A 16,652-nucleotide genomic window follows, 5' to 3' on the forward strand; every position below is an offset into this window, starting at 1 on the left:
AGACTCAAAGCTCACTTTCTACCAACTTGTAATGGTTCCTTGCAGTCTGCTGCACCTTCACAGACCACTTAAAGAATGCAGAAACAATGCAAACATTAAGGAAGCTTGCGGGCTGGAGGAAAAGGTGGGAGAGGTAAGGAATTGCCTGAGATTACTGCTGGTTTTGAAGATACTCCTGTAAAGCCAGAAACAGAGTCAGCTATTCCTAGCAATGCTTCTAAACAGTATGTTCGCCACTGGATCAACATAATATGAGACTTCACAAGCACCTGCAGACAAAGGCAGAGACCTTCTGAAAACAACTGTTCACCTCACAGCCATCTTCCTGCATAGACAAGAACGGCCTCATCAAGAAACAGCACTAAACCCATAAGAAGTCACACATGTGCACTGTTCACTGGATGAGGGCTGCTGCTTCCTCACACCTCCCATCTTTTAACCTCCATGACACACACCAGTTTCATTTTGAAGGTGGACGTATTTGAAAGCACAACATACATAAGCAAGGCATGTTCCACATGGGAGACAGCCCACTGAAGTGAGGCAGGAGTATTTCTACAATCCCCCCAGCTGTTTAGACCCAAGCCTACATTTTGGGAGAGGGGTTGTCACACTGTGGGTCAAAGGAGACAACACATCCTCCTTCCTCTGTAAGCCCCTTCCAGTGTAGCACAGGAAGTCTCCCAGTTTCCATCCCCCTCAGTTGCATCCAGCCCTGTGCAACCAGAACTACAGCCCTCACCTCCTGAGTTTCTAGACATCCTAAGATTGATCCTAAGATTTATTCCTCTTAGTTTATCTTTTTTTTTAAAAAGACTTTTGCTTCCTCTCAGTCAGGCACCCATGGAAGAGTTTCAAGTCAGCATGACCAGGAGAGCAAAGACCACTACAACTTCTGCAATTTCAGAGTCATGCCTTGCTAGCTGGCCCACTCTCTAACCCATGCTTTTGAGATAGCATGCTCCATGCCCGTGAGCAGTCAGCACAGGGCTGCTCCCTCAGGGAAGAATGAGCCGGGAGCCACGGGTGACCTCAGGGCAGCAGTGTCCTCACCCACCACCACACAGTCCCACAGACTCCAAACACAGCGAGCAGAACCAGGTGTTGGTATCAGCATCCATCAGCAGTCCCAGACAGAGAGCAGCCATCAAATACACTTCCCTGTCACTAATATCAGTCAGCCCAACTATGCATCATCAGAGCTCTGGAGCAGACACCTTAGAAATAAAAGTTGCCATCTTCTACATGCTTTTCCCTGCCAGGCCATCAGCTTTGCCCGTGGGCTTCCCAACCATCCTCAGACTGTATTGTAGAACTTGGTCATTACAACACCCAGTGCTACAGACCTGTTTGTAACTCTGGGCACCCATCAACTTTAGGTACATCTTCACATACTCCTCTGTTTCCCAGGTACATTCTGAGGAAGCTTAAACACAAGACAGGCACCTGCAGGAGAAGTGCTTTCAACCTATCCACGTGGAGCAGAAAGCTGGGAGAAATCAGTGCTCTTCCTGGGATCGGGGAGCGGAGCACTGAGACAAAGCACAGCCACTGCAAGCCACGGGGGATCACACCTCCTGCCACCCAGCCCCCACAGGCAGCGGCACTATCTTGCAACCAAATATTTCTGGAAACTAGCCTGTAGCTCAAGGTGGATTAAAAAAAAAAATCACTAGGCAGCAGGAGGTCTGCAGTACTCTAAAGGGATGATAAATGAAACTTAGGAGAAAGAGCTTGCACTTCCAATACAAGCCAGGTTGGCCGAACAGTAGAAATAACCTGTGAGGCAGCTGTAGCATCTGCCCCATCAGGCTTAACTACACCTTGTGTAACACCACGCTGCACCTAAATGCTGCGTGCCACGTTACATCTCAGTCCACCGATCTTACAGGACTGGTTATTTATACAGGATGGCACAAGCAGATCATAAAGGTCCCTACAGCCTAAAGTTTATGAATGTGTCATCGTAGAAGTTTCTAGAACTGCTATGTTCTCCTGGCTGCCGTGCCACAGGTACTTTGGAGCATGCAAAGATGTGCCATAATCAATATTAAACTTAATTATTAATTAAAACACCAGAGAAGAGTTAAAGTAGTTTTAATTTTGTCCTATTAATTATGATTAAAGTACTTTTCACAACTTGCTAGTAGCATTTTCTTCATTAATGCAGTAATTTCACTCATTAGTTTTCATCTGCAAGTCAGCCTCACTTACACCAGCACTTGGGCTTGCCTTGTAAAAATAAATGAATAATAAAAGAGCAACCAAAGCCACCCTTTCCAATGAAAAGTTATCCTGTGATTCTACTCAGGAGGTTATTCAGCCATATGCTCCCAATTTGCAGTGCTGTCCTAGGGAGATTAAATGCATGGCCAAATTTCTTACAAGTTTAATTGAATAAGACAGGACCACTTTGATGGAAGATTTGTCTGAAAGAGGAGGAAAACCCCTAAAAGATAGCTTAACACTCCAGTGGTTGCTTCAGATTTACTCACACATTCTGTCTGTTTCTCAGCTACATAAAATAGTCGTGTGCTTGCAAGTTGCTTGGAAAAAAACTCCAGGAATTTTTTTGTCCTGGTGTTCCTGGGGTGAAGTGCTCAGGTTTCCACCTTCATGGTGACGTTTCCCAGCAGTGCACTAGATCTTTAGCTATCTGTCAGGGTGACTCACACATTTTGACTTCTGGAGCACATCTCATAGCCCAGGGAAGCTTTCAGGATTGCAGGCCCAGGGCAACATTGCCCACCCCATCTGTTAACCCACTCCAAGGACCTGGCAGAGACAGCCAAGCACAGCAGGGAGAATACAGCCCTCCTCGAAACAGTGCAGGCTTGGAGTCCTCCAGACTCATCTCATTAAACCCAAAGTTTAGAGTGGGGGAAATACCCTAGATCAACAAAAACTAGCTCAAAAGAAGACATGTTGATCTGATGCCTAGGTGAGAGAACGAGGTAACATGGGACTTACTGAGACTGACTGCTAGTCCTGCGGTGGCACAGCAGGAACAGGGAGCACTGGGCTAGCTCCTGTTTGATGTTAGTCACCAGGAAACTCAAAGCTTCTGCCTTCCTTTGTCTGACCTCTTTATCCCCAGATCATAATTTATTGTGTCCTCCTTACCAAGGAAAATTTTCTTTAATGGAGAATAAAACAACCTAGGTTTTAAAATCATTTTGGAAATAAAATACTACATCTGGCACAGTTAGGCACTGACAGCATGCATTTTACTGGCAGCAGCAAATGGCTAAAGCAAGGATAATGAACAGGAAAGGATAAAACCCAAAAGGTGGAGGAAGGATCTTGGCACTAGGACCGTGGGCTGTAAATTTGTTTCCTGTTGCTGTGTTTAACCCCAAGGGAAAGGTGAAAGTGAAGAAGTGGGGCTTGGGTGACTGTGGGACTGGGAACAGGACACAAACTGTTGCCTCTGGATAAAGGCTTGCCCTGCAACGCCAGGGCAGCGGTCACAGGTTTTACTCCACGCAGTGCTGGGGGAACAGAAGTCAGGGGGCACTTCTGGTCCCAGCTCAGTTTCTTGCTCACACACTGGTCCCTAACACTGCTGCTGTTCGGGGATACTGGGACCTGCTCTGTACCTTCCCAGACAGCCCTCGCCACCCACTGCCTGTCCCCAGGGGACTGGGGACCCAGACATCAGACCATGAACTGCTTTAAATAAACACTGCATTCGTTTAAATCATTAGGGAGGGACTGGGTTTCAATTGCTTTTTAATTTCCTTTACTTGTCCCTGACACCTCATTTTTTTTTTTCCTCCATTTTGCTCTCTTTAGGCTGGTATGAAACATGTTTTGTCATCTCATTTGCTAGTTTACATTTCTCTGGGAAAACGGAATGTTGTGCTGGAATATCTCCCCATTCTCATGGTCTGTTTCATACAGTAAAAACAGCCAGATGACAAAGCGCATGGGGTACCATACATCTTGGGCAAAGACACCCTCCAGAGGCACAAGGTTAAAGGCTCTGGTCTTCACTATAAATTGCAAACTACTGTTAAAGGGCCTGAGGGGCAAAGGAAAGAGAAGGAGAGACTCATCTCATTTGTTAGACCTCTGCCACAGCTGCCTAACCATTACTGGCTTGGGAAATTACTGTGAACACGCCCAGCTCTCCAGCCAACTCATTCAGTGATGTTACTCCTCCTCGCAGCATTTCTCACAGAGCTCAAGAAGAAAGTCTGTGCTCAGACCACTGAGCCACGCACCTACCACCAGCATCTGGCCTGCAAAAAAGACCGGTTACTTCAGCGAGCTAAAGGCAGAGCAGAGTATCGTTGACTATCAGCAAAGAAAAATTAACAAATGACTGGCTTAAGAAGAAATCCTTCACCATCCAGAGCCAGTAGCTCAACTGTATCAATAGCCTAAAGGGGATGCTGCAGTTCCAGCACAGGCTAGGCAAAGAGCAGCAGAGAGCACGTTGGTGCAGGAGGTCAGACTAGGTGCCCCTTCTGTTCTCAGCAGAGCGAGGATCCACCAAGAGACAGAACTGGACCCAATCTTTGTGTGACACCATCTTCAGCTCCATAAATTCCTCCTTTCATGCTGGCCATGTGAAGCACACAAGCCCCCTGGCAGCTCATCCTCTGCCCACAGACCCTGCCACCAGTTAGCCTTAACCTGCAGAGCCACTGAAACTGATGGGAAGACAGTCCCCCACAAGAGCTATGGCAAGCCTGGGACAAAAAAAATAAAAATAAAAATCTGTTCTTAAAGTACTTTGGCTCCAGTTGCCAGAGCAACAAAAGCCCACCTCTTCACAAAGTAGCTTAGGGAATGGAATTGAAAGCCAGGAGAGAAGGGAAAGTAAGAAGCTGCGGAGAAGAGCAGTTGAGTTTGGAAAAGTCAGATGAGAAGGCAGGTCTTTGGCAAAGGAGGTCTCAGCTTATCTCTGTGTGAGCCAGTTCCTGCTGATGGCCTAAACATATATTGGAGAGGAGGGAATGGGAGGAGCAGGAGGCCGCAGATCATGCAACAGAAAGCCTGAGTGAGGCCAGAAGCCTTGCTGATGCCCCCAGCCTCAGGGGCAACTAACCCACAGGACAGGAAACATTGCTGAGATACACCTGCAGATCCACCCACCAACATCACCCTCTGCTTCTCCCCTCCTATTACTGGTCTCTCCAAGCTGAAAATGGCCACTTCTAACAAGCTGACACATGACAGCACACTAAATTGAATATATACAATATTTTCCATGTGATGGTGAACTGGTAATCACGTACAAGATGCATGCTCTTAGGTTGCATGTGGAGCACATACAATACACCACAAATAAAGTTACATGCCTGTATTTTACCTGCACATTGCATATCTTAAACTGTATGAAAATTGTCCTGTACCAGAGACATGAACTGTGATCACTTGCATGTCAAGTCTATAGAAACAGGGTCTTTCCCTCAAAAGCACATGCTCAGAAACAACCTAATTAGTGTGTCTCATTTTCAAAGTAGTTGGGTCTCCACAGACACCTTCAAATATGAACCTGGACTTCTCCAGGGCTTTACACATAGAGGGCTTCTGAAGAGCCAGGAAGCCATCAGAACGACTTGTTCTTGGGAAGGACAGCCCTGATGCCATAGGAGCATCCAGATTTCATTAGCGCAACTCCCATGCAGTTGAGAGCACCATTGACCACCAATCTATAAACCACACATCCATGCTCTAAAGACAGTAACAAAGCTTGTAGTGCTTACCAGCCACAAACATTAAATTGTATGTATTGTTTATTTAAAAGCATCACAAGGTTCTCATTTGTGTGATTAACTACCTGCTCAGTGCTATCATCAAATGAAAAGCCCGGATCTCTGCTGACCCCAAAACACTTAAAACAATCAGTAACAGCTAAATAAGAACTGTCCTCCATTTTACTTTCCCATTTTACCTTTCCATATAGCTTTCTCCCCTACACAGCCCCCAGTGCCCCAGCAAGATGACATAAGTCTTTCCAGGTCCTTAAAAGCATTTTCACAGACCTATTTTTAGGTCTACTAAAGTCACCTTGTTAATTGTGTCTTCTCGGCTTCCTCAGATGACCACTGCCGAGGATGACTTCACTTTGGGGAGGGATTTGACTGTTTATGTGGATATTCACACAGCACAAAAAAAAAGATCAGCAGAACATCTCCGAACTGAGTCCTGATGCTTTATTGCACATGGTATTAACATCAGCAAGGACAGATTTTGGGGTTCAGGACTCAGTGAGCGCCTGTCTTGGTAAGGAAGGCTCAATAAACAGCACACGCTCAAGGTGATATTGCAAACATGGCATCTTAACCTCCTTACCATCTTCCCCAACAGCCAGGGAAATGCTATGCATGACTCAGGTGTAAGAGTCAAGCACTGTACCTGAGCTAATCTTAAACACCTCCGGCTGGAGCAAATACAAGCCAGCCAGAGCAGGAGGGAGCCTGGCTGGCAGAGCCTGTACCTGCCAAGTTACCGTGGGCTGGTCTCTGCTGCTGCAGCCGTGCTGCTGGCAATGAAGTAGTTGGCCTGGAGGGAGCCCGCTCGGGGAGGGCAGCACAAGCCGCACTCACTCCTCTGATGACAGCCTCGGCAGGTCCCGCGATGACACCATTTCTTACTTGCCCTCAGACCCACCATCCTGATTCATCGTGTCAGCTCGCCATCAAGGCGGCAGGACAGGAGACTATTAGCTCTGTTTGCTTGCTCTCATCTTACCTACTCCTCTGGGAAAGTTTCGAGCCTCCTAACTCTTGCTGTCAGCTGTCAAGATAATTAGTTATTGTTTATTGCAGCAAAGCACTTTGATTGACATCCTTGTAAGAGCGCAGAGCTACTGTCCTGTGGCAGAACTGGAGAAAAGCGTACAGTGCCATTAGTTTCAAGACAGGTAGAGAAGAGCAGGGATGTTATTCCTCTTTTGGCTTCCCCTTTGCAGTTCTTATTTAACAGATGACAATGCATTTTCTTGAGTTTAGCTTTCTCTTAAGTGGGTCAGACAGTCGCTGACCGCTGTTTCTTGATGCGATGTTACATCCAGAGAGGGAAGAACAAAGCCAAGCAAAGCTGGGTAGGAAGATGCATTTAGCACACCTTCATAAAGGGCCCCAGCACCAGTTTTGGGAAGTGTCACCAGAGCTTTTCTGACTCCAGCCTCAGGAGTTTTGCTAGGTCATTGCTTCTCAGTCATACATATTACAAAGCAAGAACAGACATGAATGGCTTAAAAATACCTTTCCGCAGCTCAGTATTGCTCCTTCCCCTAGGTTACATCTGAGCTTTCCTGTTCTTTAGCTCTATGCATCTACTCCCCAACTAATGTTTTGCTATGGCACAAAACCCCCAAGAATAAAATAAGAACAAGTCTGCAGTAATGAGGACTGACCTGCTTACATAAGAAAATGCAAGAGAACAAAACTTGCCTTTTCAGCTAAGAAAATAACATTCTGAAAGACTATGTTTGGAACCAAAGTTGTAGTACCTGCCATAGTTTAAAGAATGCTTAAGGTGATGTGAGATACCATCAGGTGGTTGCGTTCATCCAGGACAGGCATGATTTTATTTTAATCTCAATTCTTTCTCCTCCATGCAGAAAATTAATACCTTTCCCAAAATGTAAAGGTGACATGGAAAGTTTCACCTGAAATGGCTCAGCTCTTATAAAATTACAGTGAACCCAAACCCTACCCAGTAAAACAGCAAGTGTTTGGTAACCCCATAGCGTTCTGTTTTTCAGTAGATGTCGTGGCACGCAACGTCTGACCCGAGCCCAGGATCAGGCTCTGACAAAGACACCCATCCTGAAAAAGTCACAGCCCTGCTCTGCTCCTTGTTTCCAATATGCATTAACAGGAAAAAAATGCACAGCATTTGACCTCTCCAGATAAATTATGCTAATTCAAATGCACTATAAATCTCCAGTTTGGATGCATTCAGCCTAAAGGCCCGTCTTAAACAGCTGCTCTTCTACCACCTTTCCTCCCACTCACTTAATACAAGGCTGATAGAAGTGCATCTCCAAAGTATTTTTCACCCTAGCAAGATATGGAGGGAAAAATGGATCTCATTTTAAGAGGCATCCTCATCAGCAACAAAAAGATCTATGTTCAATGGATATTTACTGTTTATAAAAAAAAATTGGCTGGTCTGTGCTGTGCAGATTACAGATTTTCCAAAGGTTTAAAACTGAAGCTGGCACAAGCCCAAAGACACTGTAGTTAGTTAAAAGGCAAGAAGGAAGAATTTTAATAATGGAGGCACACTAGTCCATTCCTAATTAACAACACAATGGGGTTCACACTACAGCAGGGTGACTTTGGGTAGGGAAAACACGGTATTAGTAGTAAATAAGTATTTATATTTTATTTGTATTTACACTTGGGCTCAGCATAGCAAAGCACACCCAGAAAACAAAGGAAACAGAGGTTATTAATGCTCCAGCAGTTTTTGCGCTCCCCATTTTCTCCTATTCCTCTGCAAGGTAACGGTTGGACTCAATGATCTTAACGGTCTTTTCCAACCTACACGATTCTGTGATTCTGTGACCTCTGATGCAGCACCACCAGCCATCAGCTCTACGCCTCCCCACGGTGCCAGAAGGACCATCAGGACATGGAGCTGAACTCCTGCCTGGTGGCTCCGAGTGGCCCACTTCCCAATCGCAGTGCCAGAAGCATCCAAGCCCTCTCTACATTTGCACTGAACTCTTCCTATAATAAAAATAAAGTAAGCCACATTACAACTAGCAACAGCCAAAGCTCCTCCAGCACTTTTTGCTAAGCAAGGAGAATAGGAATGCAGAAGTCTTCTGCTTAATTGCATCTCCATGCTGTAGTGACCTGCCATGCCCTGCCCGCGTTGAAGGCAGTGGGGTGGCTTGATCCCTTAAAAGATACTGGCGCTCAGGTCAAGATGAGCATCTGCAATTAGCAGCACATATCAGTTTCATCCGTCTCCAGTGCCCAGGGGAGCCAACTGTCAGAATAGCTCCAGCTGTTTTAATAAAGCTCAAACCTGCTATCTAAAGGTTAGTCCCCTTCTAAACCACACTTAAACACTTCAGGTGGCCTGGCTTTGTGGGCCACTTGCACAAAGGACTCGGCTTCCCTGGTCCCTTTGTGATCTGATGGCACAAAGCGAATAGAGAAAGGGGCAGAGCCGGTGGGGTCAGTCCCACAGCCCTCGGAGGGGAGGCCAAGGAGCACCACTGCCAAAAGCCCTCCAGCAGCCTGGGAACACAAGTGGTAAGTGCTCTGATCCGGGATACAGAGAGCAGGATTGATGACACACTCAAGACAGCTTACAGGCTGCAGAGGGAGGTGGAGACATCAAGGAGGTGACCTGCACGCAATAGCAAGAGCTACTGAGCCCCTCCATGCACCTCCAGCAAAGTGGAGAACGGCTCTACAGGGCACCTTCCCTCTGCCTTCCTCCTGGGCATCCCAGCCCCAGCTCCATCTCCTGCTCAGTCCTCCTGCTCCATGGTGCAATGTCCACAGACCTGGGGAGAGTGATTTGCCTCAGGGCCAGCAGTTGCATTGCCACGGGTCTGCCCACCCACTCAGGGCCAGCTCCTCATTTGGCTCTTCCATGTGTGACCAAGCAGAGAAGCAAACATCAGTAGGGTTACATGGCTGCATAGCTATGCTAGACCTGGCCTGGAGAGCTCAGAGCGAGACTCAGACTCCATTCCTAGAGCTAAGTCACCTACTGTCTTTGACATGTCTGTCTGCAGGAGGTCAGTTCAGGGCAGCACAGGCAGTAGTCATCCCCCCCACCTTTCCAGAAGGCAGCAGTTTCTTGTTCTATCAAGAAACTTCACTAGCATAACGTTGTGCCACTTCTTTAATGTATGGTTCAATGCCATCAAAATCAGCCTTTAATGATTTCTGCCAGCAACTTCCCTCCAGCACACCACCTCTTCAACAGGATCCTTTGCCATCCTCCCTCTAGACATTTCCTTACCACTCTTCTAGTCATTGTCATCTTTTGGTAAGTTTATAGTTTGTTACTAGCCCCGAATAAAATACTCACCTGAATGAAGCTTGAAGAAAAACACCCTTGCTAGGTACTGTAAGGGAAGGCCCATCAGGCTGCAACAGCCACCATTCATTCTCTGGAAGGATGTCATGGAAGCGCAGGGTAACCCTTGAAGCACCACGCTTGGCCCCAGATTTGTAGAAACGGGGCAGCTTAACACGGCTACAGGGAAGGCTGAGCTGGGAAGCCCGTTTGCACTTGCCAGTTATCAACCCAGCATCACAGCAGGAAAAGAGGACAGACACCTGAGGCTGGCACCCTGTACTGGGACCAAACCCAGCAGTATTGAAAACTGCTCTCATTCAGAATATTCCTTGCATATACACATTGGCTTGGGGCAACAAAGCTTCCACTGACTCTGAATAGAGGGTCAGGGCTGAATTTTAAAAAGCACAATCAAATCACTGGCACTGTAGCATCCTATAAAGAATACCTCAGTGGATAAAAAAATCAGAAGACAATACTGCAGTTAATACTAATCTAATGATGGACTGTACAACAGAACAATACTTAGCAAATTGGTGCACACTGTAACAATGGAAAGTCTAACCAAGTTAGATTAGAAAAGGGGGGCTGCCAATCATAAGACAACAACAGAATTAGGTGCAGCCTCTCAATGAAGTACCATCCTCCCAGAAATGGACAGCCCATCTCACATATCAAGCACAGAGCATTCATCCTAGTTCAGACCAGGCTGACAGGCCCTTGGAGCAGCATTTGTACTTCTCAAGGTCTTTTCGCCCATTTCTCATCATTCTGATCTGAAAACAGGCACTATTCAAAAGGAAAAGAGGTAAAAATGGGACAGCATCTTAATGCAGAGAATGGGGAACATTTGCATAAAATGAGATTGGAGAGGCTTTCAGCAACACAGGCTGTTTCTGGGTAGATCAGGGTGGCTGCTGAACTATTGATTTCAGTATATCAGAGCCTAAGTGGAGCAAGACTGGATGTTTTTGAGACAGTGGCCTTGACAAGACCATTATTTCTATTTCCTTTACCCTGAAACACCAGGACATATGTGCTGTGCAACATCCTGCTGAGGCTAAGGCAGCTGCCACACACCAACACCAGCACTCCATGGGGAAGCTGAGCCATTTGTGCCCTCCTTGGAGCCTCCTTTGCCACACTGGGACAAGTGCCTGGTGCTTTGCATGGTTTCGGTACAGTACCACCTGCTGTCGAACCTGCCACCCTCAAGCAAGTCCCCAGGGACCTCAGGATCAGCTTGTTTAACTCAAGCCTCTTTTGTACAGTGCACCTCTCCAGCAACACAAACCACAGTGTCCACCACCATACGCTGGCTTCTTAAGAGTGACGTTCAGGAACGGTATCTTTCATATGCCCCATGCCTCACCATGCTAAAAGATCACCTTCCACTCCTTGATGACGGCTGACACAGGGAGATACATTTCCTTGGTCCTTAGAGCTGGCAGAAAGCTTTTCATTCAAGGGGATCCAAGGAGTCAGGGCCTTCCTGGGCTTTGCCTCTGCTCATAAAGGATTATACATTAAGAACCAACAGCAACTTACCATTGCGAGACACTCACTGCCCATGCTTCTCCTGAGGAGCAGATGAAGGGAAACCGGCCCACGACTGATGTGAGCCATGTTAATGCCTGGAAGGCTCAGAAACCAAAGTTACACATGCACATAGCACAGGTACCTGCCTGGAGGAGGACAGGTTACAGGACCATCCTTTGGTAAGCTCCCCCTACTTCTCAGAAAACACAGCAACAAGGAAGCATTCCCAAGTTTTTGCTCCAGGGTCTCATTTGAACACTGGTTTCCCTAAAGCTAAGGTTCGTACCCAGCAATGCACTTGTAAAGAGAGGAACTGCACAGCAGACAGGAGAGCTCAGGCAAGCTTGGACAAGGAGGCAACACCCAGCAAGCTGAAATTCCCTTGGAAAGTTGCCGCTACAGAAAGCAGCGTTATGATGACAGGCTTGCCGGCTAGTGTCACTGACACCAGGCAGCACCAAATACTGCCACCGGCACGCACAAATGAAGAGAGTTCTGATTTCAGTGTCTCTTCTGCACTTTTGAGATTAAATAACCTCTTGGTATAAGGATGGGTCAGTCTGTCTAGTCAATTAGGGGTTAAGCAGAGAGCAAAATGGGAAGAAAGGATGAACAAACAGTGCCAATTATTTTTTCAGCTCATTTCAGATTCTCTCCATTCCCACCCGAGTCTCTAGCTCTATCCCTTGCAGCTTCTAGCATTTTTCCCCACCATCATGCATCACTTTTTATCACTCCTGCCATTTGGTTTCTCAAGTCCTCCTCATCTAACCAGTGAAAACTTTGTCTGTCTCTCCCCGAAACAAAGTCTCAGTGAACTATTTCAGAAGACATGCCAAGAGCATATCTTTCTGCTGACAGGTGAAGTCTGACAAACGGCCTAATCATGGTCCTGATACCCTATATGACAGTACACTCAATGCATTAACTGATACTTTATGGCATTAAAGAGATAACATAAGTTTTTTTAAAAAAGCTCCTGATGCCAAATCTCAGGCGACATTTTTAACTCCAACTGCCAAACCCCATTCTTAGTCATTCATTGTTATTCCCTGTCGCATGTTTTCTGAATGGGAAGTCAAAAAGCTGAACGCATTTTAAGCTAAATAATCATGCACTGACATCAACAGCAGCAACTGCTCTAAATCACTGCCATGTTTTATATTTTAGAGGGAAATGAGGTTTTTTGCACTGCATTTCAGCTGGTGCCCCTCCCAGAGAGAGGAACCAGGATGGGAGTCAGGCAAGGCTGGGGTCAGTGCTGGGTAGGCAGGAGCAGACAGCAGGCAGACCAGGAGAGAAGAGCTCAGAGTGATTTTCCACAGAGGGACAAGCTTGAATCAGAGGTAGAAAAAAACTTACCTAAGCATTTAATGACATATTATTAGTACATACTTACAGTATTATAATGGGTAATAGGATAATGTATTTATATAATAAATATAATAACCACCTAAGCTTTGAGTCATACATTAGCAGTAACTACAGGGTTTTCACACTGCCTTCTCCGAGCCAGCCCAAGGTCCTTCCTGGACAGCTCTGGGGCTGGTCCAGCTCAGGCTGCAGCCAGCAGCATAGAAGGGGAAGATGCATAGTCTCCCTTCAGGTCACCTTGGGTTTCCCAGCTTGATGACCGCTCAGCACTGCTGCAGAGAGTATCTATGGGGGCAGCTAGGCACAAACACAGATTTCTAGATCCATCAGGAGAATACCTAACCCCGCCATCACTGCACTCCTGTCTGCCACGTGGCCTCAGTGCGTCCCCTTTGCTAGAGCCCCTCCTGCCACCAGGACACTGGGAGCAGCTGGCACACTCCCCAGGGTCTAGAAACCCTGAATATCCACTGTAAGGAAACTATTCCCAGCTAAGACAGTCCAGCAGGTCCTGTGACACTGGACACCAGCACTTCATATCAGACACCACGCTCTGCTAGGTGGAGCACACAGTACAGATCAACAGCAATGCTTGTTGAAACACGGCCGCGTGCGTAACGATTTGGTTCTCATTCAAACCAAAACATCAACTTGGACAAACCCAGACACTGGGAAAAGCTCAGCCCTGAACTCTGCAGCTCATTTCCACCTGGGTCGTCAACGTAGAGCTCCTCTGCACTCCAGGGGCACTCATGTATTCACTAGCTTAGAGGCCACCACTTACCTTTGAGTCAGCCCACGAACACTCCCAAGCTTGAGCACAAACAGGACGAGAGCAGGACAGACTCACTGACTGGCAGCCTCTGCACGAGCTGCCTGCTCTCCCCTCTTAGGGGGGAATATATCCAGGCCTAGAAAGTTGTTCTTAGTTGCCACCACTACAAATCGGAGGACATTGAGCCCCACCACCTGACAGGCCCCTCATCAGCACAACCTTGGATGAGCCAGCACTGAAAAGCAGCATTTTTAAGATGTGTACAGCAACAAAAGCTGCAGCTGACTCCCAAATAAGTATGCTCATCAATGTGCAGAGCTGCAAGGCCACACTGCCCACACGCTGCTGCTACCAGCCCCAGGACTCACTGCAGGCTGCGTGCACTTCCCGAAGGAGCCACAACTAATCCTACCCTTGCGCTAGCACCCTCCAGAAACACGAGCCCCGTTCCCCTCCAGCAGCAGGCTAGCACACCCCACTCCACTGGGTTTGCTCCTGATCATCACAGTGTTAGCGAGGGGGAACAAGTGGGCAACCATCATTTTTCCTGCAACAGAAGCATGTTTTGCATATGTTTGTTCTCATAACATAATAGCAAATGTTAATCAACCACTATTCAGTTATAGCAACTTCTTATTTTAATTAGTTTTGATAATTAGTCTCAAATTTTCTGCACGTAGTCTATTATCCCTTCCTATTCCCAGGACTATTTTTCCATTACTTTACACTTGGGTTCTACAGCAGAAGTGATGTTAAATATTTACAACCAAAATACCCCCAGAAAGTATTGGTTTCCAATTTCAAAAACTAGATGTTCCAGTGAATGCTTTGATTTTAATAAAAATCTTGTAGGAAAAAAACTTTTTGGAGTAGCTCTTCCTGCAGTTATCGCTTGTATAACTGTTAGTATGCCCACAGCAAGTTCTCAGCACAGGTTGGCTTTGAGCAAAGCACTAGTTTATAGCAAAGACCCTGTAATGCTGGACAAGAACAAGATGAGAAATGGAAGATGGCCAGAAATGGAAAGATGATCAAGTAAAACAGGTAAAAGGAAAAAACTCTCCTTCCCACTGCCACAAGTTGCTGACAGAAGAGCTAATTACCCAGCAAGACCGCAGGGGTGCCGGTGAGGGATGATGAGGCAGCAGCAATATTCAGCAGTCGTGTTTTACTCCAGCTCAGATGAACCCACAGCTCCTCCAGCCGTGCTGGGACCTGTCCCCCATTGCTCGGCGGGGAAGAGGGGAGAAGCTCCAAGGGCCAACAGGACAGGGAGGGCAGGGCGAAAGGCAGCTCTGGTGGTCAATTATTCTGGGCATGAGGGGTGCACATACCCTCAGTGCAACAAAAAGACACGCAGAGGAAAGCCGTGGCAGAAGACACCCCAGAAGATACCCCTGAGCAGCTCTCCCTCTCCCTGGCTCCCCTGGCAGACGATTGCTGGCTCCCTCCTGCGTGTCCCATCTCCTCGCTCCTAATTCAATGGTGCCACCTAGTGCCACCAGCCCTGGCATGGGACAGCCCAGCTCTCGCTCCAAAGCGATGTGTCACTTGCATCCTCTTGGGCAAACTGGCTTCTCCCTGGGGTCCAGCCCAGGCCAGTTGTTAGCGTGGTTCTGCAGACAGCCCGCGGTGGGATGAGATTTATCACCCACTGTCACACTGGTGAAGGTGGTGCTCAAGCGAGGGAGCCATCAGGAGCAAAACTCCTCCCGAGCTTTGGTGTCCACGGTCTCGGGGACATGCTCGGGAGAGGGCAGCTGTGGAGCCGCTCCTGCTCACTGCAAGGGCTGACTGCAACCTGACTTCCCCACATGCCTTCACCATGCTTTTCCCAGGGGAGGAGAAAGGGATCGTGTCCCATCACTACAACTTGGCCAAGGTCCCTCCCTGCAGACCCCCGCATTCCCAGGAGGGCCAGCCACCACTCACAGCCCTCCAGGAGGATCGCAACTCAGGAGTAGCCAGAAATCAGACCAGACACAAGCAACGGGCTAAAATCCTACCCTACAGGTCTGAAAACCTGCAGAATGTAATTTAGCTGTCAGATCTCCCTGAATCAGAGGTTTAACATCTCTAACAGGGGCTGCAGGGCTGGAATCTGAAGGCCAGTGCAGACATGCTGGGCCAAAAGGAGATGAGTTCATGGTGACACGAGCAGAGATGAGAATCTCCAAAGGGCCCATCCGTGGGAGGTCCACGTGTGACAAATAGTCATCCGCTCAGATGGCTGCAGCGGCAGAGCCACATTAATGACGCAGTTGCTCCAGGATTGCAAACATCAGTCTTGGGTGCATTAGCCAAGATCCCAACCACCACCGTCTGCACAGAGCACCAGGCGTGCTAGCAAGCCCCAAAGCTTTGGTGCTTTGCGTGAGCAAGACCCTGTAAAGAGACCTGCCAGATTTCAGTGTTTCCCTGTGCGGGCAGGGGCAAAAATCCTGAAAACCGGGAGGCAGAGTGAAACCTCAGCCCCAAGACCAGAGCCATGGCCCACCAATGCTGCTGTAAGGGCAGGATGCAAGAAACAAGTTAAGATGAGGCAGGCTGCTTCTCCTGAAAGCTGTGGTATGTGACAAAGGCTGGCTTAGGCATAAGTTACTGCTCTATACCCCGCTGAGCAGATATTTTCCTCTAGTCTCATTGTGCTATGAGCTGGAGCTCAAAGGCCAAAGGCAGAAGAACAGAAGAAAGGAGACTGGCCGCCTTGCTGAGCTTTTCACCTGCCACACAAGTACAATAAAACCATGACCGCTGCCAGGCCTCTCCCTCCAGGATGGTACTTCAGCCCAAGAAATCAAGGATAATTTTAACAGACATTTGTTTAAAGGGATACAGCATTCAAAAGTCTTTTGTTGCCAAATGCAATGAGACTGCGTCCACTGGGAAAATATTCATGCAAGAATACAGCCAAAATGATCTTACTATTCCAAAGTGCAACCGTGCATACATC

The 16,652-nt window shown here is 47.5% G+C and overlaps 1 protein-coding gene across 2 annotated transcripts in view; it reads right to left on the reverse strand.

Annotated features, from left to right (window-relative positions):
- Positions 1 to 16,652, reverse strand: part of IQCK (IQ motif containing K) — a 173,608-nt gene that overhangs the window by 73,585 nt on the left and 83,371 nt on the right. The window lies entirely within an intron of this gene.

Source organism: Ciconia boyciana, chromosome 13 (genome assembly GCF_034638445.1).
Source record: "Ciconia boyciana chromosome 13, ASM3463844v1, whole genome shotgun sequence".
NCBI classification, from domain to species: domain Eukaryota; kingdom Metazoa; phylum Chordata; class Aves; order Ciconiiformes; family Ciconiidae; genus Ciconia; species Ciconia boyciana.